Source organism: Lissotriton vulgaris, chromosome 10, assembly GCF_964263255.1.
Source record: "Lissotriton vulgaris chromosome 10, aLisVul1.2, whole genome shotgun sequence".
Taxonomy (NCBI): domain Eukaryota; kingdom Metazoa; phylum Chordata; class Amphibia; order Caudata; family Salamandridae; genus Lissotriton; species Lissotriton vulgaris.
The window spans coordinates 535,951,177-535,964,598 of NC_141698.1; the positions used below are offsets into that span (position 1 = coordinate 535,951,177).

Consider the following 13,422-nt stretch of genomic DNA (forward strand, 5'->3'; position numbering starts at 1 on the left):
CCTACCTGCTTAGTCTCAGTGTGTCCCAGGTGATGCTTTCCCAAGCTGTACTCGCTGGCATTTAGGCATCAGATATTTGCCTGTCGATGCCTGCACAAGTGAGTTTTGAATACGTCTAATTGCAAGCATGTTGGATGATATCTCTGAGGTTTTCACACTTGTTCTGCACATTCTGAGCCGCTGCTGATACAGCAGAATAGAAGTAGGGTGAAGACTTGAGAGAAACTTTCCTCTAACAGTAGAAAGCACCAAGGTAGTTTCTGTAGTGTAGTGGTCATCACGTTCGCCTAACACGCGAAAGGTCCCCGGTTCGAGACGGGGCAGAAACACTGTGCATTGGATGCTTTTTTTGTGCACACTCTAAAACCTTATTATCTCAATGCAAGTTTAAGAAGAGGTGGTCTTTGAACACGGTGAGCCGCGAGAATTTTTTTTTACCTTTGCAGACGAAACAAAGTTATCTCCATCGATCATCTGGGGGTTGTTCTTGGGCCTATTTTTATTTTGTGTGAGCTATGTTGTATTGTTGGGGCCTTTACACCTGTGACATTTCTGTGAACGTTGTAAGTGGAAACGTTGGCAGGTGCAGACAGAAAAGTCAGAACTAAGCACACCCTGAGCCGTCAGGATGGCCGAGTGGTCTAAGGCGCCAGACTCAAGAGAGCTTGATCTTCAGTGATGCTGAGCCTTCTGGTCTCCTCATGGAGGCGTGGGTTCAAATCCCACTTCTGACAGGTCCCTTTTACACCCTTAAGTCTTCCTAATTTTTGCAGTGCATTCCCCACACACACCACAATATTTGCGGGAACCTGTAGTAAATAAAGAGAAATCCACCAGGCTGGGCCCTCAATCACAATTCCATGTATTTCTGAAAGTGACACCGCAGGCACACCTTCCATTACATTTGCAATCCATCACAGTAACTGCCTTGCTGGGTTTCGAAATAAGCAGTTGATCCCATCATTTGTTGTGAGGCTCTCCTGCCACCTTTTTGGCAGAGAAGGCACTGTCCCTGCAACAACACAGGCAGACATGTTCAACAGGGCTTCCTGGTTATGTGGGAGGAGCAGATTGCCAATGGTCCCCCCTTGAAAATTCTAATTTACATAAGGAAGACAGAGAGGTAGCTGGTAGTAGGCACTACACACGGACATTGCACTCCCTCTTGTGATTTGCAGCCAATTCTAGATTGAGGCAGGAGGAAAGGAGGAGACTCGCCCAACAATGGCCATACTGGGAAGTCAGCCACTCTGGGTCTCCCAGGTGAATGTTTCAGGCCTGTGAGCCACTCATATAAATCTCGCCTGATCGAGCCTGATCGAGCGCTGAGCGGGCGCGTTTGAATCCAAATATCAAACACCTCTTTCTCAGGCGCAAGAAATGGTGGGCCCTTCATTGCTTCTGGTGTGGAAGTCTATGGAGCAAGGGTCCAGGACTTGCAGAGGAGTACAAGTGCCAGAAAGTGCTTGCTGTTCTCATCTGTGCCTTTTTACTGCTCACTGGCCGATAGGAGATTGGCTGCCCCCTTCCTTGCTGGAGTGAAAAAACAACAACTTGAGAGAAAACATGACTTTGTGTGGCTCACTTATAGGGAGACGAGCCAAATAGCCCTGCTGTTTTCTGAAAGACGCTTCAGTAATTGTTCAAAATGTCTCCTGGCCACTCAGGCTCGTTGGTCTAGGGGTATGATTCTCGCTTCGGGTGCGAGAGGTCCCGGGTTCAAATCCCGGACGAGCCCATCCTGTGGAAGTTTTCAGGCTGCTTGTCATATAGGAGCCTTTCTTCTTTTCAATGCTATAAGACGCTGTGTATGTCGAGAAGGTTCCTTACCCTGCACGCTATTTTCCACTTTTGACATGATAAAGGAGTGCAGGACTTCCTTGCAACTGCTTTTCTGGGCTGGACCAGCAGTGTAGGAACATTACATGCAAAGAGTTTTTCTAGTGTCATTTCAGGATATGGTTTCAAAATCGCCTCTTGGGGAAAAAAGTGGTCCTCATTCCTGTCTTCCAAAGAAAGAGAGACCGGGTAAGGAGAGCCCAACTTTGAGCTTCAAGGACGTTGGCCCTTAGTCTGTGCGTTCCAACCCAATACACGCCAACAAGATTCCTGAGGTAGTGTCTGTTTCTGTAGTGTAGTGGTTATCACGTTCGCCTTACACGCGAAAGGTCCCTGGTTCGAGACCGGGCAGAAATGCAGCTTGCTGTTTTTCACAGTGTTTGCATTTACTGGCTCACTTTATAGAAAAGCTGAGATAATAGAGGCTGTCTATTCCTCACCAGCCTGACGTAGTGTGCTCCAGAGATCTCAGTGACAGCTCGAAAAGAGAAGTGACGATAGCTTGCGCCATTCGCTTGCTCGCACTTTGCTCTGTAGGGTGGGCCTACTTCATGAAAGCAAGGCATGAGAGAAGAAATGCTTCTCTTGTCCTCACCACGAGCAGACACTTAAAGCAAACAAACTGTCTGAAGGACAGAGGCTTTTTAATTTCTTGTTTGATGACGGTCATGGAAAAGACAGCAATCATATTGCAGAACAGAGCAGCATGTACTGGCTAGCTGCCACTAACCCCTGGAGCCGTGTCAGAGGTGACTCTTGCGTGGCTCGTTGGTCTAGGGGTATGATTCTCGCTTAGGGTGCGAGAGGTCCCGGGTTCAAATCCCGGACGAGCCCTTTTTAGAGGTAAACATACAAACCCTACTAAAAAAGCACTATGCCTGACTATTTCTCGTTATACTGGGTGCATTGTTGCACAACATATTTCTAACCTCAGAAGAAAAATGGATCACCATGCTTTATCTGCCTACCTGCTTAGTCTCAGTGTGTCCCAGGTGATGCTTTCCCAAGCTGTACTCGCTGGCATTTAGGCATCAGATATTTGCCTGTCGATGCCTGCACAAGTGAGTTTTGAATACGTCTAATTGCAAGCATGTTGGATGATATCTCTGAGGTTTTCACACTTGTTCTGCACATTCTGAGCCGCTGCTGATACAGCAGAATAGAAGTAGGGTGAAGACTTGAGAGAAACTTTCCTCTAACAGTAGAAAGCACCAAGGTAGTTTCTGTAGTGTAGTGGTCATCACGTTCACCTAACACGCGAAAGGTCCCCGGTTCGAGACGGGGCAGAAACACTGTGCATTGGATGCTTTTTTTGTGCACACTCTAAAACCTTATTATCTCAATGCAAGTTTAAGAAGAGGTGGTCTTTGAACACGGTGAGCCGCGAGAATTTTTTTTTACCTTTGCAGACGAAACAAAGTTATCTCCATCGATCATCTGGGGGTTGTTCTTGGGCCTATTTTTATTTTGTGTGAGCTATGTTGTATTGTTGGGGCCTTTACACCTGTGACATTTCTGTGAACGTTGTAAGTGGAAACGTTGGCAGGTGCAGACAGAAAAGTCAGAACTAAGCACACCCTGAGCCGTCAGGATGGCCGAGTGGTCTAAGGCGCCAGACTCAAGAGAGCTTGATCTTCAGTGATGCTGAGCCTTCTGGTCTCCTCATGGAGGCGTGGGTTCAAATCCCACTTCTGACAGGTCCCTTTTACACCCTTAAGTCTTCCTAATTTTTGCAGTGCATTCCCCACACACACCACAATATTTGCGGGAACCTGTAGTAAATAAAGAGAAATCCACCAGGCTGGGCCCTCAATCACAATTCCATGTATTTCTGAAAGTGACACCGCAGGCACACCTTCCATTACATTTGCAATCCATCACAGTAACTGCCTTGCTGGGTTTCGAAATAAGCAGTTGATCCCATCATTTGTTGTGAGGCTCTCCTGCCACCTTTTTGGCAGAGAAGGCACTGTCCCTGCAACAACACAGGCAGACATGTTCAACAGGGCTTCCTGGTTATGTGGGAGGAGCAGATTGCCAATGGTCCCCCCTTGAAAATTCTAATTTACATAAGGAAGACAGAGAGGTAGCTGGTAGTAGGCACTACACACGGACATTGCACTCCCTCTTGTGATTTGCAGCCAATTCTAGATTGAGGCAGGAGGAAAGGAGGAGACTCGCCCAACAATGGCCATACTGGGAAGTCAGCCACTCTGGGTCTCCCAGGTGAATGTTTCAGGCCTGTGAGCCACTCATATAAATCTCGCCTGATCGAGCCTGATCGAGCGCTGAGCGGGCGCGTTTGAATCCAAATATCAAACACCTCTTTCTCAGGCGCAAGAAATGGTGGGCCCTTCATTGCTTCTGGTGTGGAAGTCTATGGAGCAAGGGTCCAGGACTTGCAGAGGAGTACAAGTGCCAGAAAGTGCTTGCTGTTCTCATCTGTGCCTTTTTACTGCTCACTGGCCGATAGGAGATTGGCTGCCCCCTTCCTTGCTGGAGTGAAAAAACAACAACTTGAGAGAAAACATGACTTTGTGTGGCTCACTTATAGGGAGACGAGCCAAATAGCCCTGCTGTTTTCTGAAAGACGCTTCAGTAATTGTTCAAAATGTCTCCTGGCCACTCAGGCTCGTTGGTCTAGGGGTATGATTCTCGCTTCGGGTGCGAGAGGTCCCGGGTTCAAATCCCGGACGAGCCCATCCTGTGGAAGTTTTCAGGCTGCTTGTCATATAGGAGCCTTTCTTCTTTTCAATGCTATAAGACGCTGTGTATGTCGAGAAGGTTCCTTACCCTGCACGCTATTTTCCACTTTTGACATGATAAAGGAGTGCAGGACTTCCTTGCAACTGCTTTTCTGGGCTGGACCAGCAGTGTAGGAACATTACATGCAAAGAGTTTTTCTAGTGTCATTTCAGGATATGGTTTCAAAATCGCCTCTTGGGGAAAAAAGTGGTCCTCATTCCTGTCTTCCAAAGAAAGAGAGACCGGGTAAGGAGAGCCCAACTTTGAGCTTCAAGGACGTTGGCCCTTAGTCTGTGCGTTCCAACCCAATACACGCCAACAAGATTCCTGAGGTAGTGTCTGTTTCTGTAGTGTAGTGGTTATCACGTTCGCCTTACACGCGAAAGGTCCCTGGTTCGAGACCGGGCAGAAATGCAGCTTGCTGTTTTTCACAGTGTTTGCATTTACTGGCTCACTTTATAGAAAAGCTGAGATAATAGAGGCTGTCTATTCCTCACCAGCCTGACGTAGTGTGCTCCAGAGATCTCAGTGACAGCTCGAAAAGAGAAGTGACGATAGCTTGCGCCATTCGCTTGCTCGCACTTTGCTCTGTAGGGTGGGCCTACTTCATGAAAGCAAGGCATGAGAGAAGAAATGCTTCTCTTGTCCTCACCACGAGCAGACACTTAAAGCAAACAAACTGTCTGAAGGACAGAGGCTTTTTAATTTCTTGTTTGATGACGGTCATGGAAAAGACAGCAATCATATTGCAGAACAGAGCAGCATGTACTGGCTAGCTGCCACTAACCCCTGGAGCCGTGTCAGAGGTGACTCTTGCGTGGCTCGTTGGTCTAGGGGTATGATTCTCGCTTAGGGTGCGAGAGGTCCCGGGTTCAAATCCCGGACGAGCCCTTTTTAGAGGTAAACATACAAACCCTACTAAAAAAGCACTATGCCTGACTATTTCTCGTTATACTGGGTGCATTGTTGCACAACATATTTCTAACCTCAGAAGAAAAATGGATCACCATGCTTTATCTGCCTACCTGCTTAGTCTCAGTGTGTCCCAGGTGATGCTTTCCCAAGCTGTACTCGCTGGCATTTAGGCATCAGATATTTGCCTGTCGATGCCTGCACAAGTGAGTTTTGAATACGTCTAATTGCAAGCATGTTGGATGATATCTCTGAGGTTTTCACACTTGTTCTGCACATTCTGAGCCGCTGCTGATACAGCAGAATAGAAGTAGGGTGAAGACTTGAGAGAAACTTTCCTCTAACAGTAGAAAGCACCAAGGTAGTTTCTGTAGTGTAGTGGTCATCACGTTCACCTAACACGCGAAAGGTCCCCGGTTCGAGACGGGGCAGAAACACTGTGCATTGGATGCTTTTTTTGTGCACACTCTAAAACCTTATTATCTCAATGCAAGTTTAAGAAGAGGTGGTCTTTGAACACGGTGAGCCGCGAGAATTTTTTTTTACCTTTGCAGACGAAACAAAGTTATCTCCATCGATCATCTGGGGGTTGTTCTTGGGCCTATTTTTATTTTGTGTGAGCTATGTTGTATTGTTGGGGCCTTTACACCTGTGACATTTCTGTGAACGTTGTAAGTGGAAACGTTGGCAGGTGCAGACAGAAAAGTCAGAACTAAGCACACCCTGAGCCGTCAGGATGGCCGAGTGGTCTAAGGCGCCAGACTCAAGAGAGCTTGATCTTCAGTGATGCTGAGCCTTCTGGTCTCCTCATGGAGGCGTGGGTTCAAATCCCACTTCTGACAGGTCCCTTTTACACCCTTAAGTCTTCCTAATTTTTGCAGTGCATTCCCCACACACACCACAATATTTGCGGGAACCTGTAGTAAATAAAGAGAAATCCACCAGGCTGGGCCCTCAATCACAATTCCATGTATTTCTGAAAGTGACACCGCAGGCACACCTTCCATTACATTTGCAATCCATCACAGTAACTGCCTTGCTGGGTTTCGAAATAAGCAGTTGATCCCATCATTTGTTGTGAGGCTCTCCTGCCACCTTTTTGGCAGAGAAGGCACTGTCCCTGCAACAACACAGGCAGACATGTTCAACAGGGCTTCCTGGTTATGTGGGAGGAGCAGATTGCCAATGGTCCCCCCTTGAAAATTCTAATTTACATAAGGAAGACAGAGAGGTAGCTGGTAGTAGGCACTACACACGGACATTGCACTCCCTCTTGTGATTTGCAGCCAATTCTAGATTGAGGCAGGAGGAAAGGAGGAGACTCGCCCAACAATGGCCATACTGGGAAGTCAGCCACTCTGGGTCTCCCAGGTGAATGTTTCAGGCCTGTGAGCCACTCATATAAATCTCGCCTGATCGAGCCTGATCGAGCGCTGAGCGGGCGCGTTTGAATCCAAATATCAAACACCTCTTTCTCAGGCGCAAGAAATGGTGGGCCCTTCATTGCTTCTGGTGTGGAAGTCTATGGAGCAAGGGTCCAGGACTTGCAGAGGAGTACAAGTGCCAGAAAGTGCTTGCTGTTCTCATCTGTGCCTTTTTACTGCTCACTGGCCGATAGGAGATTGGCTGCCCCCTTCCTTGCTGGAGTGAAAAAACAACAACTTGAGAGAAAACATGACTTTGTGTGGCTCACTTATAGGGAGACGAGCCAAATAGCCCTGCTGTTTTCTGAAAGACGCTTCAGTAATTGTTCAAAATGTCTCCTGGCCACTCAGGCTCGTTGGTCTAGGGGTATGATTCTCGCTTCGGGTGCGAGAGGTCCCGGGTTCAAATCCCGGACGAGCCCATCCTGTGGAAGTTTTCAGGCTGCTTGTCATATAGGAGCCTTTCTTCTTTTCAATGCTATAAGACGCTGTGTATGTCGAGAAGGTTCCTTACCCTGCACGCTATTTTCCACTTTTGACATGATAAAGGAGTGCAGGACTTCCTTGCAACTGCTTTTCTGGGCTGGACCAGCAGTGTAGGAACATTACATGCAAAGAGTTTTTCTAGTGTCATTTCAGGATATGGTTTCAAAATCGCCTCTTGGGGAAAAAAGTGGTCCTCATTCCTGTCTTCCAAAGAAAGAGAGACCGGGTAAGGAGAGCCCAACTTTGAGCTTCAAGGACGTTGGCCCTTAGTCTGTGCGTTCCAACCCAATACACGCCAACAAGATTCCTGAGGTAGTGTCTGTTTCTGTAGTGTAGTGGTTATCACGTTCGCCTTACACGCGAAAGGTCCCTGGTTCGAGACCGGGCAGAAATGCAGCTTGCTGTTTTTCACAGTGTTTGCATTTACTGGCTCACTTTATAGAAAAGCTGAGATAATAGAGGCTGTCTATTCCTCACCAGCCTGACGTAGTGTGCTCCAGAGATCTCAGTGACAGCTCGAAAAGAGAAGTGACGATAGCTTGCGCCATTCGCTTGCTCGCACTTTGCTCTGTAGGGTGGGCCTACTTCATGAAAGCAAGGCATGAGAGAAGAAATGCTTCTCTTGTCCTCACCACGAGCAGACACTTAAAGCAAACAAACTGTCTGAAGGACAGAGGCTTTTTAATTTCTTGTTTGATGACGGTCATGGAAAAGACAGCAATCATATTGCAGAACAGAGCAGCATGTACTGGCTAGCTGCCACTAACCCCTGGAGCCGTGTCAGAGGTGACTCTTGCGTGGCTCGTTGGTCTAGGGGTATGATTCTCGCTTAGGGTGCGAGAGGTCCCGGGTTCAAATCCCGGACGAGCCCTTTTTAGAGGTAAACATACAAACCCTACTAAAAAAGCACTATGCCTGACTATTTCTCGTTATACTGGGTGCATTGTTGCACAACATATTTCTAACCTCAGAAGAAAAATGGATCACCATGCTTTATCTGCCTACCTGCTTAGTCTCAGTGTGTCCCAGGTGATGCTTTCCCAAGCTGTACTCGCTGGCATTTAGGCATCAGATATTTGCCTGTCGATGCCTGCACAAGTGAGTTTTGAATACGTCTAATTGCAAGCATGTTGGATGATATCTCTGAGGTTTTCACACTTGTTCTGCACATTCTGAGCCGCTGCTGATACAGCAGAATAGAAGTAGGGTGAAGACTTGAGAGAAACTTTCCTCTAACAGTAGAAAGCACCAAGGTAGTTTCTGTAGTGTAGTGGTCATCACGTTCGCCTAACACGCGAAAGGTCCCCGGTTCGAGACGGGGCAGAAACACTGTGCATTGGATGCTTTTTTTGTGCACACTCTAAAACCTTATTATCTCAATGCAAGTTTAAGAAGAGGTGGTCTTTGAACACGGTGAGCCGCGAGAATTTTTTTTTACCTTTGCAGACGAAACAAAGTTATCTCCATCGATCATCTGGGGGTTGTTCTTGGGCCTATTTTTATTTTGTGTGAGCTATGTTGTATTGTTGGGGCCTTTACACCTGTGACATTTCTGTGAACGTTGTAAGTGGAAACGTTGGCAGGTGCAGACAGAAAAGTCAGAACTAAGCACACCCTGAGCCGTCAGGATGGCCGAGTGGTCTAAGGCGCCAGACTCAAGAGAGCTTGATCTTCAGTGATGCTGAGCCTTCTGGTCTCCTCATGGAGGCGTGGGTTCAAATCCCACTTCTGACAGGTCCCTTTTACACCCTTAAGTCTTCCTAATTTTTGCAGTGCATTCCCCACACACACCACAATATTTGCGGGAACCTGTAGTAAATAAAGAGAAATCCACCAGGCTGGGCCCTCAATCACAATTCCATGTATTTCTGAAAGTGACACCGCAGGCACACCTTCCATTACATTTGCAATCCATCACAGTAACTGCCTTGCTGGGTTTCGAAATAAGCAGTTGATCCCATCATTTGTTGTGAGGCTCTCCTGCCACCTTTTTGGCAGAGAAGGCACTGTCCCTGCAACAACACAGGCAGACATGTTCAACAGGGCTTCCTGGTTATGTGGGAGGAGCAGATTGCCAATGGTCCCCCCTTGAAAATTCTAATTTACATAAGGAAGACAGAGAGGTAGCTGGTAGTAGGCACTACACACGGACATTGCACTCCCTCTTGTGATTTGCAGCCAATTCTAGATTGAGGCAGGAGGAAAGGAGGAGACTCGCCCAACAATGGCCATACTGGGAAGTCAGCCACTCTGGGTCTCCCAGGTGAATGTTTCAGGCCTGTGAGCCACTCATATAAATCTCGCCTGATCGAGCCTGATCGAGCGCTGAGCGGGCGCGTTTGAATCCAAATATCAAACACCTCTTTCTCAGGCGCAAGAAATGGTGGGCCCTTCATTGCTTCTGGTGTGGAAGTCTATGGAGCAAGGGTCCAGGACTTGCAGAGGAGTACAAGTGCCAGAAAGTGCTTGCTGTTCTCATCTGTGCCTTTTTACTGCTCACTGGCCGATAGGAGATTGGCTGCCCCCTTCCTTGCTGGAGTGAAAAAACAACAACTTGAGAGAAAACATGACTTTGTGTGGCTCACTTATAGGGAGACGAGCCAAATAGCCCTGCTGTTTTCTGAAAGACGCTTCAGTAATTGTTCAAAATGTCTCCTGGCCACTCAGGCTCGTTGGTCTAGGGGTATGATTCTCGCTTCGGGTGCGAGAGGTCCCGGGTTCAAATCCCGGACGAGCCCATCCTGTGGAAGTTTTCAGGCTGCTTGTCATATAGGAGCCTTTCTTCTTTTCAATGCTATAAGACGCTGTGTATGTCGAGAAGGTTCCTTACCCTGCACGCTATTTTCCACTTTTGACATGATAAAGGAGTGCAGGACTTCCTTGCAACTGCTTTTCTGGGCTGGACCAGCAGTGTAGGAACATTACATGCAAAGAGTTTTTCTAGTGTCATTTCAGGATATGGTTTCAAAATCGCCTCTTGGGGAAAAAAGTGGTCCTCATTCCTGTCTTCCAAAGAAAGAGAGACCGGGTAAGGAGAGCCCAACTTTGAGCTTCAAGGACGTTGGCCCTTAGTCTGTGCGTTCCAACCCAATACACGCCAACAAGATTCCTGAGGTAGTGTCTGTTTCTGTAGTGTAGTGGTTATCACGTTCGCCTTACACGCGAAAGGTCCCTGGTTCGAGACCGGGCAGAAATGCAGCTTGCTGTTTTTCACAGTGTTTGCATTTACTGGCTCACTTTATAGAAAAGCTGAGATAATAGAGGCTGTCTATTCCTCACCAGCCTGACGTAGTGTGCTCCAGAGATCTCAGTGACAGCTCGAAAAGAGAAGTGACGATAGCTTGCGCCATTCGCTTGCTCGCACTTTGCTCTGTAGGGTGGGCCTACTTCATGAAAGCAAGGCATGAGAGAAGAAATGCTTCTCTTGTCCTCACCACGAGCAGACACTTAAAGCAAACAAACTGTCTGAAGGACAGAGGCTTTTTAATTTCTTGTTTGATGACGGTCATGGAAAAGACAGCAATCATATTGCAGAACAGAGCAGCATGTACTGGCTAGCTGCCACTAACCCCTGGAGCCGTGTCAGAGGTGACTCTTGCGTGGCTCGTTGGTCTAGGGGTATGATTCTCGCTTAGGGTGCGAGAGGTCCCGGGTTCAAATCCCGGACGAGCCCTTTTTAGAGGTAAACATACAAACCCTACTAAAAAAGCACTATGCCTGACTATTTCTCGTTATACTGGGTGCATTGTTGCACAACATATTTCTAACCTCAGAAGAAAAATGGATCACCATGCTTTATCTGCCTACCTGCTTAGTCTCAGTGTGTCCCAGGTGATGCTTTCCCAAGCTGTACTCGCTGGCATTTAGGCATCAGATATTTGCCTGTCGATGCCTGCACAAGTGAGTTTTGAATACGTCTAATTGCAAGCATGTTGGATGATATCTCTGAGGTTTTCACACTTGTTCTGCACATTCTGAGCCGCTGCTGATACAGCAGAATAGAAGTAGGGTGAAGACTTGAGTGAAACTTTCCTCTAACAGTAGAAAGCACCAAGGTAGTTTCTGTAGTGTAGTGGTCATCACGTTCGCCTAACACGCGAAAGGTCCCCGGTTCGAGACGGGGCAGAAACACTGTGCATTGGATGCTTTTTTTGTGCACACTCTAAAACCTTATTATCTCAATGCAAGTTTAAGAAGAGGTGGTCTTTGAACACGGTGAGCCGCGAGAATTTTTTTTTACCTTTGCAGACGAAACAAAGTTATCTCCATCGATCATCTGGGGGTTGTTCTTGGGCCTATTTTTATTTTGTGTGAGCTATGTTGTATTGTTGGGGCCTTTACACCTGTGACATTTCTGTGAACGTTGTAAGTGGAAACGTTGGCAGGTGCAGACAGAAAAGTCAGAACTAAGCACACCCTGAGCCGTCAGGATGGCCGAGTGGTCTAAGGCGCCAGACTCAAGAGAGCTTGATCTTCAGTGATGCTGAGCCTTCTGGTCTCCTCATGTAGGCGTGGGTTCAAATCCCACTTCTGACAGGTCCCTTTTACACCCTTAAGTCTTCCTAATTTTTGCAGTGCATTCCCCACACACACCACAATATTTGCGGGAACCTGTAGTAAATAAAGAGAAATCCACCAGGCTGGGCCCTCAATCACAATTCCATGTATTTCTGAAAGTGACACCGCAGGCACACCTTCCATTACATTTGCAATCCATCACAGTAACTGCCTTGCTGGGTTTCGAAATAAGCAGTTGATCCCATCATTTGTTGTGAGGCTCTCCTGCCACCTTTTTGGCAGAGAAGGCACTGTCCCTGCAACAACACAGGCAGACATGTTCAACAGGGCTTCCTGGTTATGTGGGAGGAGCAGATTGCCAATGGTCCCCCCTTGAAAATTCTAATTTACATAAGGAAGACAGAGAGGTAGCTGGTAGTAGGCACTACACACGGACATTGCACTCCCTCTTGTGATTTGCAGCCAATTCTAGATTGAGGCAGGAGGAAAGGAGGAGACTCGCCCAACAATGGCCATACTGGGAAGTCAGCCACTCTGGGTCTCCCAGGTGAATGTTTCAGGCCTGTGAGCCACTCATATAAATCTCGCCTGATCGAGCCTGATCGAGCGCTGAGCGGGCGCGTTTGAATCCAAATATCAAACACCTCTTTCTCAGGCGCAAGAAATGGTGGGCCCTTCATTGCTTCTGGTGTGGAAGTCTATGGAGCAAGGGTCCAGGACTTGCAGAGGAGTACAAGTGCCAGAAAGTGCTTGCTGTTCTCATCTGTGCCTTTTTACTGCTCACTGGCCGATAGGAGATTGGCTGCCCCCTTCCTTGCTGGAGTGAAAAAACAACAACTTGAGAGAAAACATGACTTTGTGTGGCTCACTTATAGGGAGACGAGCCAAATAGCCCTGCTGTTTTCTGAAAGACGCTTCAGTAATTGTTCAAAATGTCTCCTGGCCACTCAGGCTCGTTGGTCTAGGGGTATGATTCTCGCTTCGGGTGCGAGAGGTCCCGGGTTCAAATCCCGGACGAGCCCATCCTGTGGAAGTTTTCAGGCTGCTTGTCATATAGGAGCCTTTCTTCTTTTCAATGCTATAAGACGCTGTGTATGTCGAGAAGGTTCCTTACCCTGCACGCTATTTTCCACTTTTGACATGATAAAGGAGTGCAGGACTTCCTTGCAACTGCTTTTCTGGGCTGGACCAGCAGTGTAGGAACATTACATGCAAAGAGTTTTTCTAGTGTCATTTCAGGATATGGTTTCAAAATCGCCTCTTGGGGAAAAAAGTGGTCCTCATTCCTGTCTTCCAAAGAAAGAGAGACCGGGTAAGGAGAGCCCAACTTTGAGCTTCAAGGACGTTGGCCCTTAGTCTGTGCGTTCCAACCCAATACACGCCAACAAGATTCCTGAGGTAGTGTCTGTTTCTGTAGTGTAGTGGTTATCACGTTTGCCTTACACGCGAAAGGTCCCTGGTTCGAGACCGGGCAGAAATGCAGCTTGCTGTTTTTCAC

General features: G+C 47.5%; 24 non-coding genes across 24 annotated transcripts; all 24 read left to right on the forward strand.

Annotated features, from left to right (window-relative positions):
- The first annotated feature begins 256 nt into the window (after positions 1-256).
- On the forward strand, positions 257-329 carry TRNAV-AAC (transfer RNA valine (anticodon AAC)). The gene has a single exon. It is a non-coding gene; the product is annotated as a tRNA-Val (tRNA).
- Positions 330-622: 293 nt separating this feature from the next.
- On the forward strand, positions 623-734 carry TRNAL-CAA (transfer RNA leucine (anticodon CAA)). The gene is made up of 2 exons: positions 623-660; positions 689-734. It is a non-coding gene; the product is annotated as a tRNA-Leu (tRNA).
- A 932-nt stretch (positions 735-1,666) lies between these two features.
- Positions 1,667-1,738, forward strand: TRNAP-CGG (transfer RNA proline (anticodon CGG)). The gene has a single exon. It is a non-coding gene; the product is annotated as a tRNA-Pro (tRNA).
- Positions 1,739-2,123: 385 nt separating this feature from the next.
- Positions 2,124-2,196, forward strand: TRNAV-UAC (transfer RNA valine (anticodon UAC)). The gene has a single exon. It is a non-coding gene; the product is annotated as a tRNA-Val (tRNA).
- A 405-nt stretch (positions 2,197-2,601) lies between these two features.
- On the forward strand, positions 2,602-2,673 carry TRNAP-AGG (transfer RNA proline (anticodon AGG)). The gene has a single exon. It is a non-coding gene; the product is annotated as a tRNA-Pro (tRNA).
- A 385-nt stretch (positions 2,674-3,058) lies between these two features.
- On the forward strand, positions 3,059-3,131 carry TRNAV-AAC (transfer RNA valine (anticodon AAC)). Its single transcript has one exon. It is a non-coding gene; the product is annotated as a tRNA-Val (tRNA).
- A 293-nt stretch (positions 3,132-3,424) lies between these two features.
- TRNAL-CAA (transfer RNA leucine (anticodon CAA)) lies at positions 3,425-3,536 on the forward strand. Its single transcript has 2 exons — positions 3,425-3,462; positions 3,491-3,536. It is a non-coding gene; the product is annotated as a tRNA-Leu (tRNA).
- Positions 3,537-4,468: 932 nt separating this feature from the next.
- Positions 4,469-4,540, forward strand: TRNAP-CGG (transfer RNA proline (anticodon CGG)). Its single transcript has one exon. It is a non-coding gene; the product is annotated as a tRNA-Pro (tRNA).
- A 385-nt stretch (positions 4,541-4,925) lies between these two features.
- TRNAV-UAC (transfer RNA valine (anticodon UAC)) lies at positions 4,926-4,998 on the forward strand. Its single transcript has one exon. It is a non-coding gene; the product is annotated as a tRNA-Val (tRNA).
- A 405-nt stretch (positions 4,999-5,403) lies between these two features.
- Positions 5,404-5,475, forward strand: TRNAP-AGG (transfer RNA proline (anticodon AGG)). The gene has a single exon. It is a non-coding gene; the product is annotated as a tRNA-Pro (tRNA).
- Positions 5,476-5,860: 385 nt separating this feature from the next.
- TRNAV-AAC (transfer RNA valine (anticodon AAC)) lies at positions 5,861-5,933 on the forward strand. The gene has a single exon. It is a non-coding gene; the product is annotated as a tRNA-Val (tRNA).
- Positions 5,934-6,226: 293 nt separating this feature from the next.
- Positions 6,227-6,338, forward strand: TRNAL-CAA (transfer RNA leucine (anticodon CAA)). Its single transcript has 2 exons — positions 6,227-6,264; positions 6,293-6,338. It is a non-coding gene; the product is annotated as a tRNA-Leu (tRNA).
- Positions 6,339-7,270: 932 nt separating this feature from the next.
- Positions 7,271-7,342, forward strand: TRNAP-CGG (transfer RNA proline (anticodon CGG)). The gene has a single exon. It is a non-coding gene; the product is annotated as a tRNA-Pro (tRNA).
- Positions 7,343-7,727: 385 nt separating this feature from the next.
- Positions 7,728-7,800, forward strand: TRNAV-UAC (transfer RNA valine (anticodon UAC)). The gene has a single exon. It is a non-coding gene; the product is annotated as a tRNA-Val (tRNA).
- Positions 7,801-8,205: 405 nt separating this feature from the next.
- Positions 8,206-8,277, forward strand: TRNAP-AGG (transfer RNA proline (anticodon AGG)). The gene has a single exon. It is a non-coding gene; the product is annotated as a tRNA-Pro (tRNA).
- A 385-nt stretch (positions 8,278-8,662) lies between these two features.
- TRNAV-AAC (transfer RNA valine (anticodon AAC)) lies at positions 8,663-8,735 on the forward strand. The gene has a single exon. It is a non-coding gene; the product is annotated as a tRNA-Val (tRNA).
- A 293-nt stretch (positions 8,736-9,028) lies between these two features.
- TRNAL-CAA (transfer RNA leucine (anticodon CAA)) lies at positions 9,029-9,140 on the forward strand. The gene is made up of 2 exons: positions 9,029-9,066; positions 9,095-9,140. It is a non-coding gene; the product is annotated as a tRNA-Leu (tRNA).
- A 932-nt stretch (positions 9,141-10,072) lies between these two features.
- Positions 10,073-10,144, forward strand: TRNAP-CGG (transfer RNA proline (anticodon CGG)). The gene has a single exon. It is a non-coding gene; the product is annotated as a tRNA-Pro (tRNA).
- A 385-nt stretch (positions 10,145-10,529) lies between these two features.
- On the forward strand, positions 10,530-10,602 carry TRNAV-UAC (transfer RNA valine (anticodon UAC)). Its single transcript has one exon. It is a non-coding gene; the product is annotated as a tRNA-Val (tRNA).
- A 405-nt stretch (positions 10,603-11,007) lies between these two features.
- TRNAP-AGG (transfer RNA proline (anticodon AGG)) lies at positions 11,008-11,079 on the forward strand. The gene has a single exon. It is a non-coding gene; the product is annotated as a tRNA-Pro (tRNA).
- Positions 11,080-11,464: 385 nt separating this feature from the next.
- On the forward strand, positions 11,465-11,537 carry TRNAV-AAC (transfer RNA valine (anticodon AAC)). The gene has a single exon. It is a non-coding gene; the product is annotated as a tRNA-Val (tRNA).
- A 293-nt stretch (positions 11,538-11,830) lies between these two features.
- Positions 11,831-11,942, forward strand: TRNAL-CAA (transfer RNA leucine (anticodon CAA)). The gene is made up of 2 exons: positions 11,831-11,868; positions 11,897-11,942. It is a non-coding gene; the product is annotated as a tRNA-Leu (tRNA).
- Positions 11,943-12,874: 932 nt separating this feature from the next.
- TRNAP-CGG (transfer RNA proline (anticodon CGG)) lies at positions 12,875-12,946 on the forward strand. The gene has a single exon. It is a non-coding gene; the product is annotated as a tRNA-Pro (tRNA).
- A 385-nt stretch (positions 12,947-13,331) lies between these two features.
- TRNAV-UAC (transfer RNA valine (anticodon UAC)) lies at positions 13,332-13,404 on the forward strand. Its single transcript has one exon. It is a non-coding gene; the product is annotated as a tRNA-Val (tRNA).
- Positions 13,405-13,422: the final 18 nt, after the last annotated feature.